This window comes from Natrix helvetica, assembly GCF_964273705.1.
Source record: "Natrix helvetica genome assembly, chromosome: 1".
Taxonomy (NCBI): Eukaryota; Metazoa; Chordata; class Lepidosauria; order Squamata; family Natricidae; genus Natrix; species Natrix helvetica.
Window position 1 is genome coordinate 44,488,917 of NC_138548.1, and position 15,055 is coordinate 44,503,971.

Consider the following 15,055-nt stretch of genomic DNA (forward strand, 5'->3'; position numbering starts at 1 on the left):
AAACAAATGAAAGAAAGGATCTTAAACTACAGGGTGGGGGAGGAGATGTGGAGAATGTCAGAGTTTGTTGCATAAATTCAAATCGAGAAGCACACACAGATAACTGATGTTTTATTTTTATTTATTTATTATTCACACTTATAGACCGCCCCCTCTCCCGGAGAGGACTCGGGGCGGTGTACAGTCACTAAAATACGTTGTAAAATACATACATAAACAGTTAAATAATTAAATACGTAGGTGAAGGAGGTTGTGAGACTGTAATAGAATAATAAATATAATACGTTAAAAGCCTATTAAAACCCCAAACCCAATTAAAATAAATGAATCCCGGGAGGTAAAACTAAGAAAGTGCCAGGCCAGCTGATTGAAATAGGTGAGTCTTTAACTTTTGCTGGAAGGAACGGAGGTCGGTGGTAGTTCGAATGTCTGGGGGGAGGTCATTCCAGAGGGTTGGGCCCATCACAGAGAAGGATCTACTCCTAGGTGTCGCCCGCTGGCATTGCCTAGCAGACGGCACCAGGAGGAGCCCCTCCCTGTGTGAGCGGATAGGTCGCAGGGACGTGTGTGGTAGGATGCGATCCTGCAGATAACTAGGTCCTCTGCCATGGCAAAAGCAGGATGCATTAACTTCTTTATGTACATAAGAATAGATGAATAAATGTACAGTACCAACAGGTGGTTCTTCCAAGTAAACACAAGGCTGGAGAGTTACAGGCAAACACAAGCAGTTAGTTTCATATCAGCAGACAAGCCCAGACAGACTGCTAGTTTACTTCTCAGAGTAGCAAACTGCTTAAGTTTCTGTTTCAATTCTTTACACAGACTCAGATCTGTTTAAGCTTCCATTGGCTGACTTACTTGCTATGCCTATTCATTGGCTGACCTTGTTTCCACGTCTCTCCCAGTCATGAATATTTTAACACTTAATAAATTCAGAATTGTGCAGACCAACTAGAAACAGTGTTGTGAATAATTAGTATGGACAGTCACAAAGAGCTTTGATATGTTCATCTTTAACTGTTTCAGGTATATAAAAGCAGCAGAAAAGAGATGGAAAGTAAAAGTCTTTTCTTCTGAATTAAAAAAAGGAATCACTTGGTGAATGAATATGATATATCCAACATAGCTAACCCTGCTATTTCATCTTATCTGACAACAAATGAAGTAAAGGCATATATTTTGATGCTTCCAGAATTAAATATTGAATAAATTAAAACTGAATTATACTTTGGTCAGATCTTCAGTGTCAATCTTCAGTTGAATCCTTTCATCTCTGATCTCATCTTTGATCTCGTCTTTGAATTTAATCTTGGCTGAATTGAAATGCCATATATGGTCCGCTTCTCTGATTGGGCCAGAAAAATTATCTTGCCTTTTGAAGAACATATTATCTAGCTAAAGCATAGGATTCCTAATCTTTAAATCCATAATTCTTTTTTTTTTCATTCATTTCTTCTGATCATCCACAAGTCTGGACTGAATTATTTCTGGTCAAGATAAATTTGTGAGCTCTGTAATTACTAAGATCTCAGTGAGTTTCAAAAAGTGACAGTGGTCTCCATGGTAAAATATTTGTGTAGGGATTTTTCTTGAAGAGAAAGAATAATAAAACATATTACTGCTAATAACAATAATAAGTTTAAACCATTGTTTTAAATTCTGCTCAAGTGCTCAATTCACACTGCTTGCTTTGACACTTTGTTGCTTTGAATACTCCCCATGTCAAATTGATTATTTTCCATTTCTTTTTGCAAAAAAAATTGAATGGTAAATGCCTGAAGTTGATTAGCATAAACAAAAATGGAAATTAAATGGAAATTAAATCAATAAACAAAGAAATAGTATGGGTGGGGTTTGTTTTTGGTTTTTTTTGCAGTATCAGGAAAGGAATCATAGCTTAAATTTTCTTCTTATTTTTCTTCTAGTAAATATGTTTGTATAACTTGAAAACCTTGAAAGTTGTATTTGATCAAATCGATCAATCAAATTTTAATTATAGTCTAAGACAAAACTTAAAAAGACCCATCAATACAATAACTTTTAAAAGATATTTTACAAATGACACAAAAAAGCCTAAAACGATTGGTAGCCATCACTTAGTAACAAAGGAGGAACCAGACTGCTGTAGCTATTGAAAAGAATTTTGCAATTTTTGAGAAGTTTCTCAAAATGAAATGATCAGCAAGGAGAAGGTTAATGATCCTCTGGTCACATTGGCAATTAGTTTGGTTCAAAGTAAATAGTCTTCTATGTGGAATGTATAAAATGTTAAAGAAATATTTAGAGATAATTTAGATCAAATCAATGAGAGAGTTTGGTTCTGGGATCTATAGATACCAAATCTTCTGCTTTAATTCAGCCAGATGTTTTAATCAAGCCCCAAAGCAAGTAGTGATGACAGGTTCAGATCACAATATGGCAAATCATTAATTTGCTGATTAGACCAAAATTGAATGTGAAAAAAAAAGAAATATGAACATCATTCAAATGATGTCTCTCTTGTAAGGATACATCCAATTTTCTTGGGTGCCTGCCAATCACCCAACATACACTGAAGTTGTCAACTCTGTTGGCATGTTGGGATGATGACTGGCAACAGCACTGCAGTATCATATTCTGCAATGAACACTATGAGTCACTTTGCTATTGATGTCCCCAATAGGTCCCAAGGTAGTGTTGTTCTTAATTGCTTGTTACTCCCATATCAAAGTTCAAATTTAAGGGCAAAGTTATGAGGGAGAAAGAACCAACAGACACTGAAGTTGTCAACTCTGTCAAACAGTAGGTCTCGTTTCTAACTCTATGTGCACCCTGGAGAAAGCAGTTTGGTGAATGGAGACAAGGCACCCATGGGGGGGCGTGTATAAGTGCACTGACGTGCCTATCATCCCTGTCATTGTATTTTTTTCTTTTATTCTTGTTCTCGCTTTTGTTTGACAAATTATAATACATACATACATGCATACATACATACATACATACATACATACATACATACATACATACTTTTAATAGGCTCAGTGAATGAATGCAGTTAATTTAAATAATCCTACTTGATTACTTTTCTTTTTCTTTTCTTTCTCAGTGGACCAATTTTGGCACTTTTGTGTTATAGAATCTATTACCCACGTAGAATACTGTTGTTGTTTGTCTTTCAAAATCAATTCCTACTGTCTTCTTCAACTTCAAAAACACCTATGAAGGTCCATTTCTCATGGTTGAGGAGTCCTCTGTGTATGAATAGTTACTTTTCAATTGTTACTCTTTAATTCCATTTTTTTCTCAGCTTCCTAAACTTCTCTTTCTATAAGGAAATGAAATCTCCATGGGTGATTATATCATTTTGTTTTTGGGGGAATGGTGCTTCCTTCTTCAAAAGAAAAGCAAATCAAATCCACTTGGGATGATCTCAAGTCTATATATGGTACCACGATTTTAAAGGTGTAACATAGTTGGAGAAAAGGATCATTACCTCTACAATATTTATTACACCAATGGTTACTCCCCCTGCCTTTTTTCTTCCACTGTATGAGCTTTGTGTAAATTAACCATGCACGAACTGTCAATCATCCAACAGTTCAACAGAACACAGGGACTATCACAAATGGAAAATGCCTAATTTAAAATGTGCTAGCTAAGGTCTTGTTGCACCTCTGCTGCTCTGGGAATGCAATTGCTTCAAATTAGTTTCCAGAGAAGCCCTACAATAAAGCAGGAGTCATCATGTTTATAGCTTTGCTTTGCTGAAGCTTTGTTCTTACTGCAATGCTTACAAAATATGCCATGTGGTTTTACTGAACCCCTGAACCATAAACTGGCAGGAATTTCCTCCATTTCTCCTCTGAGGATTTCCAGGTTGGTAAGAATTGGGAAGTATTTATTTTCTCAGGAAATCCCATGTTCTTTTGGATTCCCTCTCATCTTCTTTTTCTTCAGATGTCAACTAATTGAACCTTGCAACTTTGCTGAACATTTTCTGGAGCCCACCATATGTTTTGAAAATTCTGGAATCAGTTTGCTCTGGAAAACTCAATTTAGGCTCATCGTGCAAGACAATCGTGAAGAGCTGCAGTTATCAGGCTGTGAAATAGATTGGTTCTTCTTAGTCAGCAATCCCTTTCTCTTTAGAAAAAAGAGCCAGGAAAAGGCATTAACAGAACCATCAGATTGAAAGAGCTGTAATTAATAGCATAGGTGGTGGAATCTTCACAGGTAGTAGAACAATGCCTTCAAAAATCTTCTATCCTGTCCACTTAATAAAGGTTCAGGGAACCTTTATATCTGGTCATCAAAACAATCAATAACAATAATTGTAAATTACTATAGTCCATGGTGGATATAATTATGAGCAGTTGATCTGAGTTTGCTCCTCCTCCTTGTTTGAGTTCTAAATTGTAGGGAAACTGGGTTACCACAGCAGCATGAGAACATCATCTATTTCAACTAATTTCAACTAATTTTCCAGGTTGAATAGGCCATTTATAGCAAAAGCTCTTCAAGTAGTTACTAGTTACTTGTGGGATCGCATCCTCCCACACACATCCCTGCAGCCAATTCGCTCTCACAGGGAGGGGCTTCTCCTGGTGCCGTCCACTAGGCAATGCCAACGGGCGACACCGAGGAGTAGGGCCTTCTCTGTGATGGGACCAACCCTCTGGAATGACCTCCCCCCCGACATTAGAACCACTACTGACCTCCGCTCCTTCCGACAGAAATTGAAGACTCACCTGTTCCGACTGGCTGGTCTGGCATAATTATAATGTTTTCCTCCTGGCATACACACTTTTATTGGTTTTTAGAGGGATTGTCTCTTTTAAACTTAATTTTACAGGATATTGGGATTTTAAATTTTGTATATCCTGATTTATTTATTTAGCTGTACAGTTTGGCATATCTTTTATCCTCCTCACATATCTATTTATTTAATAATTTTAACTTGTTGTATTTTTGCTACGGACTGTACACCGCCCCGAGTCCCTTTTGGGAGAGGGGGCGGTCTATAAGCGCTAATAAATAATAATAAATAATAATAATAAGTAGCATACAATAATATCCTGCTTAAATTTACTTCTGAATTAGATTCCAATTTAACTGATTGGTAAAGCAATCAGTTAAAGCTATCAGTTAAGGCAATTGCTCAAACATCAAGGATAACATTAATCAAAAGACTGCTTGTAGCACAAGAACATTTAAAAGAAAGAGAGAAAGAAAGAGAGAAAGAAAGAAAGAAAGAAAGAAAGTAAAAAGAAGGAAGGAAGGGAAGAAAGAAAGAAGGAAGGAAGGGAAAAAGAAAAAAGAAAGAGAGAAAGAGAGAAAGAGAGAGAGAGAGAGAGAGAGAGAGAGAAAGAAAGAAAGAAAGAAAGAAAGAAAGAAAGAAAGAAAGAAAGAAAGAAAGAAAGAAAGAAAGAAAGAACAAGCTGTTTCTTTCTGGAGTGGTATCCCAAAGTTTATAGGTAGCAATTGAGCCCTCTTAAAGTCCCCTCAGAAATGATCTTATAATTTGGATATTCACAGACAGATAGACACAATAGACAGAAGCAATTGGAAGAGTATGTGAACTTCTCTATACACATATGAATTGCCATCTGTCTCTGTTGAACATCGAATAAAAAGGAAATACATGTTCTAGGTCATCCATCCCCCTAAAATGCAATTCAGCTCAGGAAAGGTATATGATAAAAAGAAGACAAGTGCAAAAAAATGAATTTATTGCTGGGTAAGCACATGCATCCAGCAGTACCAAGAAATTGCCTTTTATACTAGGCAAAGGAAGTTCACATATTACATTAATAACAAGATAATAGCACATATTTGCTTGAATATGTGAAATTCCTTGTATAAGTTATCACATAGTGAGTCAACACAGATTATTATTGCTTATTACATTTGGAAAATACCTTCTTACCACCATCCACACAATCATTTAAATTAAGGGGTAGTTGAAAAGACCCTGTGTTTTGCTGTTTTTCAGTAGCCTCAGTTGTTGACCAATTTTGTTGATCAAAGCACTGGCCTCATGCAAGGACCACTGACACAAAATGTAATTTTTACATGTTTCATTCCCCCAAACCAATTTGCAGTTCAAGGTTCTTCAGTGCAACGGATATAAACAGACCATAAAACATGTGAAATGTTTGCTTTATTTTGCAGTAATGCAGAAGAAAGGTCATTCAAATCAGGACCCAATGTCAATGTTAGTTTAAAAATCTGAATCTTCATATCTAGTACTACCAAATCTAGACTAGAAATCCAAAGGAAATCCAAAGGATCACTAGAAAACTAACATAACAATAACATTTCTCCCTCCTCAGGAACATTAATTAATGTGATGTATTTTGATCTGAATTTTCAAGTTGAGGGTTTCTTATTTTAATGTGAATCTGGGATTTTTTTTAAACTCTGTGATTTTTCTGATCCAAATAACTCAAGTCTCTCCTCCACCTCTTGAAAATTCTGTTCACCTTGTCTACCATGGTTTTTATCTAAAACAATCAGAATTTCTCTCTGTGCTACTTTCTTTTGTGGGTCAGGAATACATGCAACTCCCAACTGTTCTTCAGTTCTGGGAAGTTTCTTCCTGAGGTGAGCCTAGTTTTCTTTGCCCTCTTATAAGACCCATAACTTATCCCAAACAGCAGTTTTAGAGGAAAAAAGACAAACATTTTCCCCTTACCAATTAAGCAATAAAACCATCAAAAATAAGGATAGATTAATCATAACCTGTTTTGTGGAATAAGAATATAAATTTATTATATCAACCAGAAAAGTCTCAATTTCAGTATAGATAAAATAAATCTGTACCAATATTTTCAAAATCAGTTAAGTTCAAATGTTTTTAAGCATGTTTTTGAAGGGCATCCAAATATTTCTTTATATACCATGTACTCCACAAAAATTGCAAAGGAATTAACAAATAGAGGGATGAAATGAAAGGACAAGAAATTGACAAAATAATAACTTTAAAATGTTATCATGCATCAGATTGAACCATTCATGGGACTCTGCTGAGACTTTCTCTCCTAGAATTTTTCTTCATTTCTCTGTTTATAAATGCTTAGGCCTATTGTGTTTGTGAGGTGTCTCTTCAGCTACACAAGTTCAACCATTTTCACAATTCAAATATCTGAAGTAGATGGCGAGCCGCCAAGAGGACAGGTCAATTTCCTAAACCTAATCATTTGGATGATATCTTTGAGGTAAAATTAAGCCATACTTAAACTTGAAAAGAGTTGTAGTGTAACAAGAAGAAATATTTTCCATGGGAGAGGGAGAGGAATAACAGATAGATAGATAGATAGATAGATAGATAGATAGATAGATAGATAGATAGAAAGATAGATAGATGATAGATAGATAGAAAGATAGATAGATAGATAGATAGATAGATAGATAGATAGATAGATAGATAGATAGAAAGAAAGATATAGGCAGAATAGATATAATTATTTTGCAACACACTTCTGCTTGTTAACCTAATCTCTCTGGTAATATTGTACTGCTAACCAGAGCATACAAAACATTTGCTAGACCAATTCTCAAATACAGCTCATCTGTCTGGAACCCGCACTGCATATTGGACATTAATATTATCAAGCGAGTTCAGAGATATTTGAGAAGAGTCCTCCACTCCTCTGCAACAGAATACGTTATGCCACCAGACTTGAAATTTTGGGCTTAGACAACTTAGAATTACACCGCCTTCGGTCTGACCTAAGCGTAGTACAAAAAATTATCTGCTACAATGTCCTACCTGTCAATGACTACTTCAATTTCAACCACAATAATATACCAGCACACAATAGATGCAAACTTAAGATAAACTGCACCAAACTCGACTGCAGAAAATATGACTTCTGCAACAGAGAGGTCAATGCCTGGAATGTACTACCTGACTCTGTGGTTTCTTCCCCAAACCCCCAAAACTTTAACCCTAGACTGTCTACTTAGCCCTCACACCATTCCTAAGAGGTCTGTAAGGGGCATGCATAAGAGCATCAACGTTCCTACCGTCCCTCTCCTAATGTTTCTTTTTATTCGTATCCATTTCATGTATCCAAAATCATGTTTATACATATCTATGTTGTCTAATACGTGCTTGACTAAATAAATAAAGATATAAATATAAAATTGCTGATATTCCTTGTTAAATAAGTGGACAATATAATTCAATTCCTTTGCCAAGGAGAAACCACTTTCCATCATCTATGGATAGAAAGGCGAAGAAGCATGAGGGGAGAGTGGGGGTAAAAGGTCCCTCCTTTCTGTACACATGTAACCTCCACTCATTGCCAGATCTCTGAGATGTCAACCTCCCCCCGCCCAGCCCCCAAAACATATGAACTGCTTAAAGTGCCCTTGTAAGAAAACATTCACAGCAGGCTGAATTGACCCTGAGTAACAATAGGAAAAGGACGCAGTCAGGAACTTGTCACCCAGCAAACTAAATTATTTTCTATTCATTGACCATATCTCAAAGAGAGTAAGGACTAGCATGCTGATCTAGTAGGAAGGGACAAACAATAAGGTCACACAAATTGGACACCACAGGAGGCAGATAAAATATCTAGCAACTTTTGCAAGTGATATGTCTCTAAGAGCAAAAATGATCCTTGGTGCTGCATGTAGTACACAAACCAACCCTTGCAAGCATTTTTAGCCTATAAATGCGGTTGCTTCCACATTGAACTCTCCAATGTTAAAAGTGACTTATCCCAGGCAAAGGAAATGAATTATGTTGCCTCCTTATCAATACAATAGGAATATTAGCAATTTGGTGCAATAGACTCATAGGATGGAGCTTCCTTCCTAGTGACAGAATTCCAGCTTCAAGTACTGCTGAACAGAAGGTAACAGCTGTAGAACCTGAGATCTAATAGGCTGATGGGAAACCTGTAGTCTTCATTATAGTCCATCCTATTCCTTAAATACAGGATTCCTTGTAAACCTCATTTCTTCTTTGCATAACTAACACAGAACACAAGAGAAAGACTGGCAACAACTTGCAATGTGTTCTCAGAGTGGTTTGTGGCTAGTTTTATAGAGTAAATTGCATGCGCGCGCACAAACACACAAAGTGATTTGAAACATTTATTGTAATACTTTTAATCAAACTTTCCCAAACTTGCCTTTTCCATATATACTTTCAAATTCATAGAATTCTAAACTAACATGGTTAATAATCATAGTTTTGTAATTGTGTCCATCATGTATCAGAAGAGTTTATAGGAGCTTCTCAGTAATAGTAATACGGTATGTAGCCTAAAACATTTGACAGTGGAGTTAAGTGTATGCCATCTTTGCCCTTTCTTACTGATGGATATGCTCATTTTCCAGGTGGGATTTTCTTAAATACTTGATCCAGCACTGAGGTATCATAAAACAGAGGCGTACTGGGAAATGAGTACAACAAGTGTCTCATTTTTCATTCCCCACTTTGGCAAGTAAGCACCAGACATATTATGAGTTTAACAATTCTACTTGCCATCAAACAAAGCTTAGGTGGTAGGGGGTGGGTGGGAGCTTGAGCAAAAGAACAATAGCCTAAGCCAGCAAACACTCAGCTGCTGAGGGAACTGCTTGTAAGCCCTCAGCATTTGCATGAAAATTACTTGTAACATTGAGCTGAAAAAGTTCATTACGCAACAGGAAGCATCTGTTGCAGGGGTGGGTTGGTCCCGGTTCGCACCAGTACGCCAGAAGGAGTTCGTCAAATTTATTATACCTTTTTAGAACCTGTTCATCCAGTGAGACAATACTGGAACGCTCCCTCCTGCCTGCCCCCACTTACTCACTCCCCCTGCCATCCGGTCACTGCTCGCTTGCCCCGCCCATCCGCACCATGCTTTCCCTGCCCGCTGCTCACTGATTGGCTGGCTCATCAATTGCCCCACCTCTGAGAGGCAGGGGGGGCTTCCTCACATGCCTTCTTTCTTTCTCCGAAGGCATGCGAGAAAGCCCACCACCACCACCAATTGCCCGAACATGTGAACTGTGAAGGAAGGAAGCTGCAGGCTCATTTGCCTTGTCTACATGATCTCCTTTCATTCTCTGTCTGCCTCATTCACTCATTCGGGTAGCAGAGAACAAAAGGAGGTCACATAGCCGAGGGCAAAGGAGCCTGCCGCCTCCTTCATTCACATGTTCAGGCAGTGGGGGGGGGGCTTTCTCGCACGCCATCTTTCTTTCTTTGAAGGCATGCGAGAAAGCCCCCCCCCATTGCCCAAATGTGTGAACTGTGAAGGAAGGAGGCTGCAGGCTCCTTTGCCTCAGCTATAAGATCTCCTTTCATTCTCCGTCTGCCTCCTTCACTCATTCAGGCAGCAGAGAACGAAAGGAGGTCATGTAGCCGAGGGCAAATGAGCCTGCAGCCTCTTTCACTCCTTCCTTCCCTCCATCAGTGCCCACCAAAGTGCTGCTGCTGCTCGGCTGCTGTCTCTGCTGCCACACTCCCTCTGCGTGCCCAGTCTCCAGCCTGAGTGGTAGCGAGTGATGGCGGTGCGGGGCAGCTGGCAGCAGCGGCTACTGCTCCTGGGCTAGCTGTGGGTCACGCTGCTTGGCGGGCAGTGCCCCGACTCCCCCGCCGCTACCACCACTGCTGCGCCACCTCAGCAGCAGCACCTCTCGCCCGCAGAACTGAGGCAGGGAAGAAGATCGAGAGACATGGAGCCACAGACTCCTCCCTTTCCCCCACTCCACAACTCGCCTCCTTGGGTGGGACCAGAGTGCGTAGAGGGTGAGTGGAGTTTGCGACCAGCTTTAAAGTGAATGGGGCTGTTTGTGACCAAATGGGACAGAGAACATAGAGGGATGCAAGGCAACATGGAGGTAATCTAGTCCAACCCTTCCCAAGGCAGGAGTCCTTCATTCTCTTTGAGAGCTGTCAGTGGCAGACATCAGGGAAATTGTGTGTGTCTGTGTGTGTGTGTGTGTGTGTGTGTGTGTGTATGAGAGAGAGAGAAATAAGAAAGAAGGAAGGAAGGAAGGAAGGAAGGAAGGGAAAGAAAGAAAATAAGTGGGAGAAAGAGACACAAGAAGGAAGGAAGGGAGGGAGGGAGGGAGGGAGGGAGAGAACCTATGATCACAATTGAGCCCAAAATTTTGGTTTGTAAACAAGAGTGTTGTTAAGTGAGTTTCACCACATTTTCCAACTTGGCCACGCCTTCCAGGTCACACAATCACCAAGCCACTCTCACCCGGTCACATGACCGCCGAGCCACTGCCACAAAACAGGCACACCTACAGAATAGGTTCTAAAAATTTTTGAAACCCACCACTGATCTGTTCCCAAATAAGGCATGGTCACAAATGGCTGAAATTATTCCCAGATGTAGCATGTAAGTCTTCTGTTTTAACTATTGCAAATAAAATAATTTGAAATGATGGTGCTTTGCAAAAGAGACTTCTAAAAATACATCTAAATCTACCCTCTAAAAATACCTGGATGTATAGTACTTGATTAAACCAGGACTTCTCACTACCTTTATTTAGCTGTGTTTTTTTAAAACCTTTCTTATGAGTAGTGATCACATTACTAAGACTGACATGGGATTTCAAGCATCCAGCTTATTTCTGTAGAGTGGAATGATCTGGGACTAAATCCCACTTCAATCCTTTTGTTCACCTTGACTAGCAGTAGTTCTGAAAGAGCTTTTCCTACCCTGACACCTATATTCCCCCTTATTTGAAAGGGAAAGTGAGATGTAGGATCCAAAAAGAAGATTAGAGAACTTTGCATTCGCTAAACTATCCACAGAGTTGCTATTGAGGAAAAGTGCTCTGATTTTTTCCAAAAACATAAAATAATGGGAACAGAATACATGTTTTTTTTACCTGGAATATCCCAAGTTCAATCTTGAAGACCTCAAGGTAGCACTGAGAAAACTCTTTCTGAAATCCCAGGGAATGATTGCCATGTCAATGTTGAGTCTGACCAAGAGTATTTCTAGGTCCCACAGCTAGTAGTAGCATCTAATCAACTTTGGCTGAGGTTGAAAAGGTTAAACAGGATTCACTTTGGTAAAATATTTGATGAGAGCACCAGGAAATTATAGGAAAGATAGATACTCTCTCACTTATTCAATTACTTATTCACTTATTTAATTACTTACAGTATACTCCCTTTTCACCAAGGGAGGTATAAGTGTCCTATCTCTTATTATGCAACTTGTTTTCTACCTTATACTTTAATTATCTACCAAGAGAAAACATCATAAAGGCACTTCTCCCATTGAATGTTCCTTGATTGAAAGGAATAGGCAGACAGGAAAAGGTAAGCCTGATGGAATATGAATAACAGAAAACAGCAGCCTCCTTTACCTTCAAAAGTGAAGTCACCCCCTCAAGAGAATTTCAAAATAAATTCTTAAACATTCTGAAAATAAGGTCCAAAAGGGGAAAAAAAGAGGATTCTTGGAGAAGAGGAAAATGTGAGACATTGCTGAGCAGATTTCAGGACATTATTGTGAAAAGGATCAAAAGAAAACCAAAATTGTGCAATCTGGCAGATAGTGAAAAGAACAAGCTGAACCTGACTCAATGTACTTCATTATATGATCATAGATTTAGAAAGGAGGAATCTTGATGATGAGGAAAGTTTAGTGCTAAGACAAAATATATAATCTAGATTTTGATGAGGTATCTTTATAGGGAAAGGCAATGTCCTGAAAATTGTATAATTCTGCAAAATATATCAAAATGAATGAAATTTTGGGACAGTAGAGGTCTCTATAAAATATAATTTCAAAAAAAGAAGTGTGTGTGTGAGAGAGAGAGAGAGAGGGAGAGAGAGATCATCTTAAAAATTTTCCTACATTTTATACTGTCCCATCCATTGTTATCCTGCAATAAATCCTTTCCTTCAGAACCAATATAGTCTTCAGCAGACATCAAAAATCCAGGCAGACATCAGCACACTCAGTACAAATACAATTTAATAATTTAACTTCTATTCTCTTCCAAATCCTCTGGTTTTCTTTTTCACTGTGACTTTTTCCATATATATATGGAAACATATATATATCCATCCATCATTTTATATAGGAGATTTGGTGTGTTACTTGGAATTCAGTGCCATCACCTGCATTTTCTTTCAACTATATAAATTTTAGTTGCTCAGAATCACGAACTAGAAACTGGAATCCCTAAGCCTGGGTCAGTAGTAAATAAATGACAGAAAAAGTAATTATGTATTATTTCCTAATTGTTAGGTTCTATTTTTAAAGGGGAAATGCCCCTGAATAACTTTTTGCAAAGAAAATAAGCATATGTGGAATTTTGATGGGTGGATTATGTTCTACTTTTACAAGGTGGAAATAGCAGGCGTGAGTGAATGTCCTGTGGGTCCCTGTGTAGATCCCTTGGCTCCTCACCCTTCAATTAAATCTTAAGAATGGTACTATGTAGTGATGTGATGCCTAAATATCCCTATAGCCCTGTAGAAGATCACCTAAACTCAAATAATCTGCCATTCAGCTATTAAAATCTTACAAGATTTTGTTGAAATTTCACAATATATTACAATGTTGAGATATATTTCAAAGATTTCTTGGAGGAGAGCTTCCAGCAAATATCTTGATGGGTATGGATGCTACACAGCCAACTGTTAAATTGTGATTGAAAGGAGCTTTGGCTTAATTCTGTTTGGATGCTTACAGATAGGGGGGCAGGAAAGGGAGAGAGAGAAATGGACATTGTCAAAGACGTCCAGCACAGACCAGTATTGCAAAACATAACACATCTATACAAATATCCCAACTCAAATGTTGGCTTTTCAAACTTGAATGCTGAGTCCAATCCTGTAATCCAAAAGATAGCCTGATCTTAGTATACATTCTGTAAAACTACACAAAACAATAGTTACTAGGTATAAAGCAATTTAGAGTGATCCTAATCTCATTTTAAAATCTAATAGCACAAGAGCAGCATAAAAGAAATAAAGAGAAGCCCAGAGAGAGGAAGGAAATAGACAAAAATTATCTTGAATCAGCAAGTTGCTTTAGAAACATGACAAATGCTTTCACAAATAATTACAAAGATATTTTGTCCAAACTACAGTCTTCTTTTCAATATTTTGACTGAACTTTTAAGAATGCGATATCTAAAATAAGTCTAGCTTGGAGCTTATTAAATTGCTTGCATTTCAGTGCCAGAACATCCCAAGAGAAAACTAAACTTGGAAGAAGCATTGCTAGATTTTTTAAATTATTTGTTTCATTTACAATACAATACAATACAATACAATACAATACAATACAATACAATAGTAGAGTTGGAAGGGACCTTGGAGGTCTTCTAGTCCAACCCCCTGCCTAGGCAGGAAACCCTATACCGTTTCAGACAAATAGCTATCCAACATCTTCTTAAAGACTTCCAGTGTTGGGGCATTCACAACTTCTGGAGGCAAGCTGTTCCACTGATTAATTGTTCTAACTGTCAGGAAATTTCTCCTCAGTTCTAAGTTGCTTCTCTCCTTGATTAGTTTCCACCCATTGCTTCTTGTTCTACCCTCAGGTGCCTTGGAGAATGACTCCCTCTTCTTTGTGGCAACCCCTGAGATATTGGAACACTGCTATCATGTCTCCCCTAGTCCTTCTTTCTCTTAAGCTAGACATACCCAGTTCCTGCAACCGTTCTTCATATGTTTTAGTCTCCAGTCCCCTAATCATCTTTGTTGCTCTTCTCTGCACTCTTTCTAGACTCTCCACATCTTTTTTACATCGTGGCGACCAGAACTGAATGCAGTATTCCAAGTGTGGCCTTACCAAGGCATTATAAAGTGGTATTAACACTTCACGTGATCTTGATTCTATCCCTCTGTTGATGCAGCCTAGAACTGTGTTGGCTTTTTTGGCAGCTGCTGCACACTGCTGGCTCATATTTAAATGGTTGTCCACTAGAACTCCAAGATCCCTCTCACAGTTACTACTATTGAGCACGGTACCACCTATACTGTACCTGTGCATTCCGTTTTTGTTGCCTAAATGTAGAACCTTACTCTTTTCACCATTGAATTTCATTTTATTAGATAGTGCCCAATGTTCAAGTTTGTCAAGAT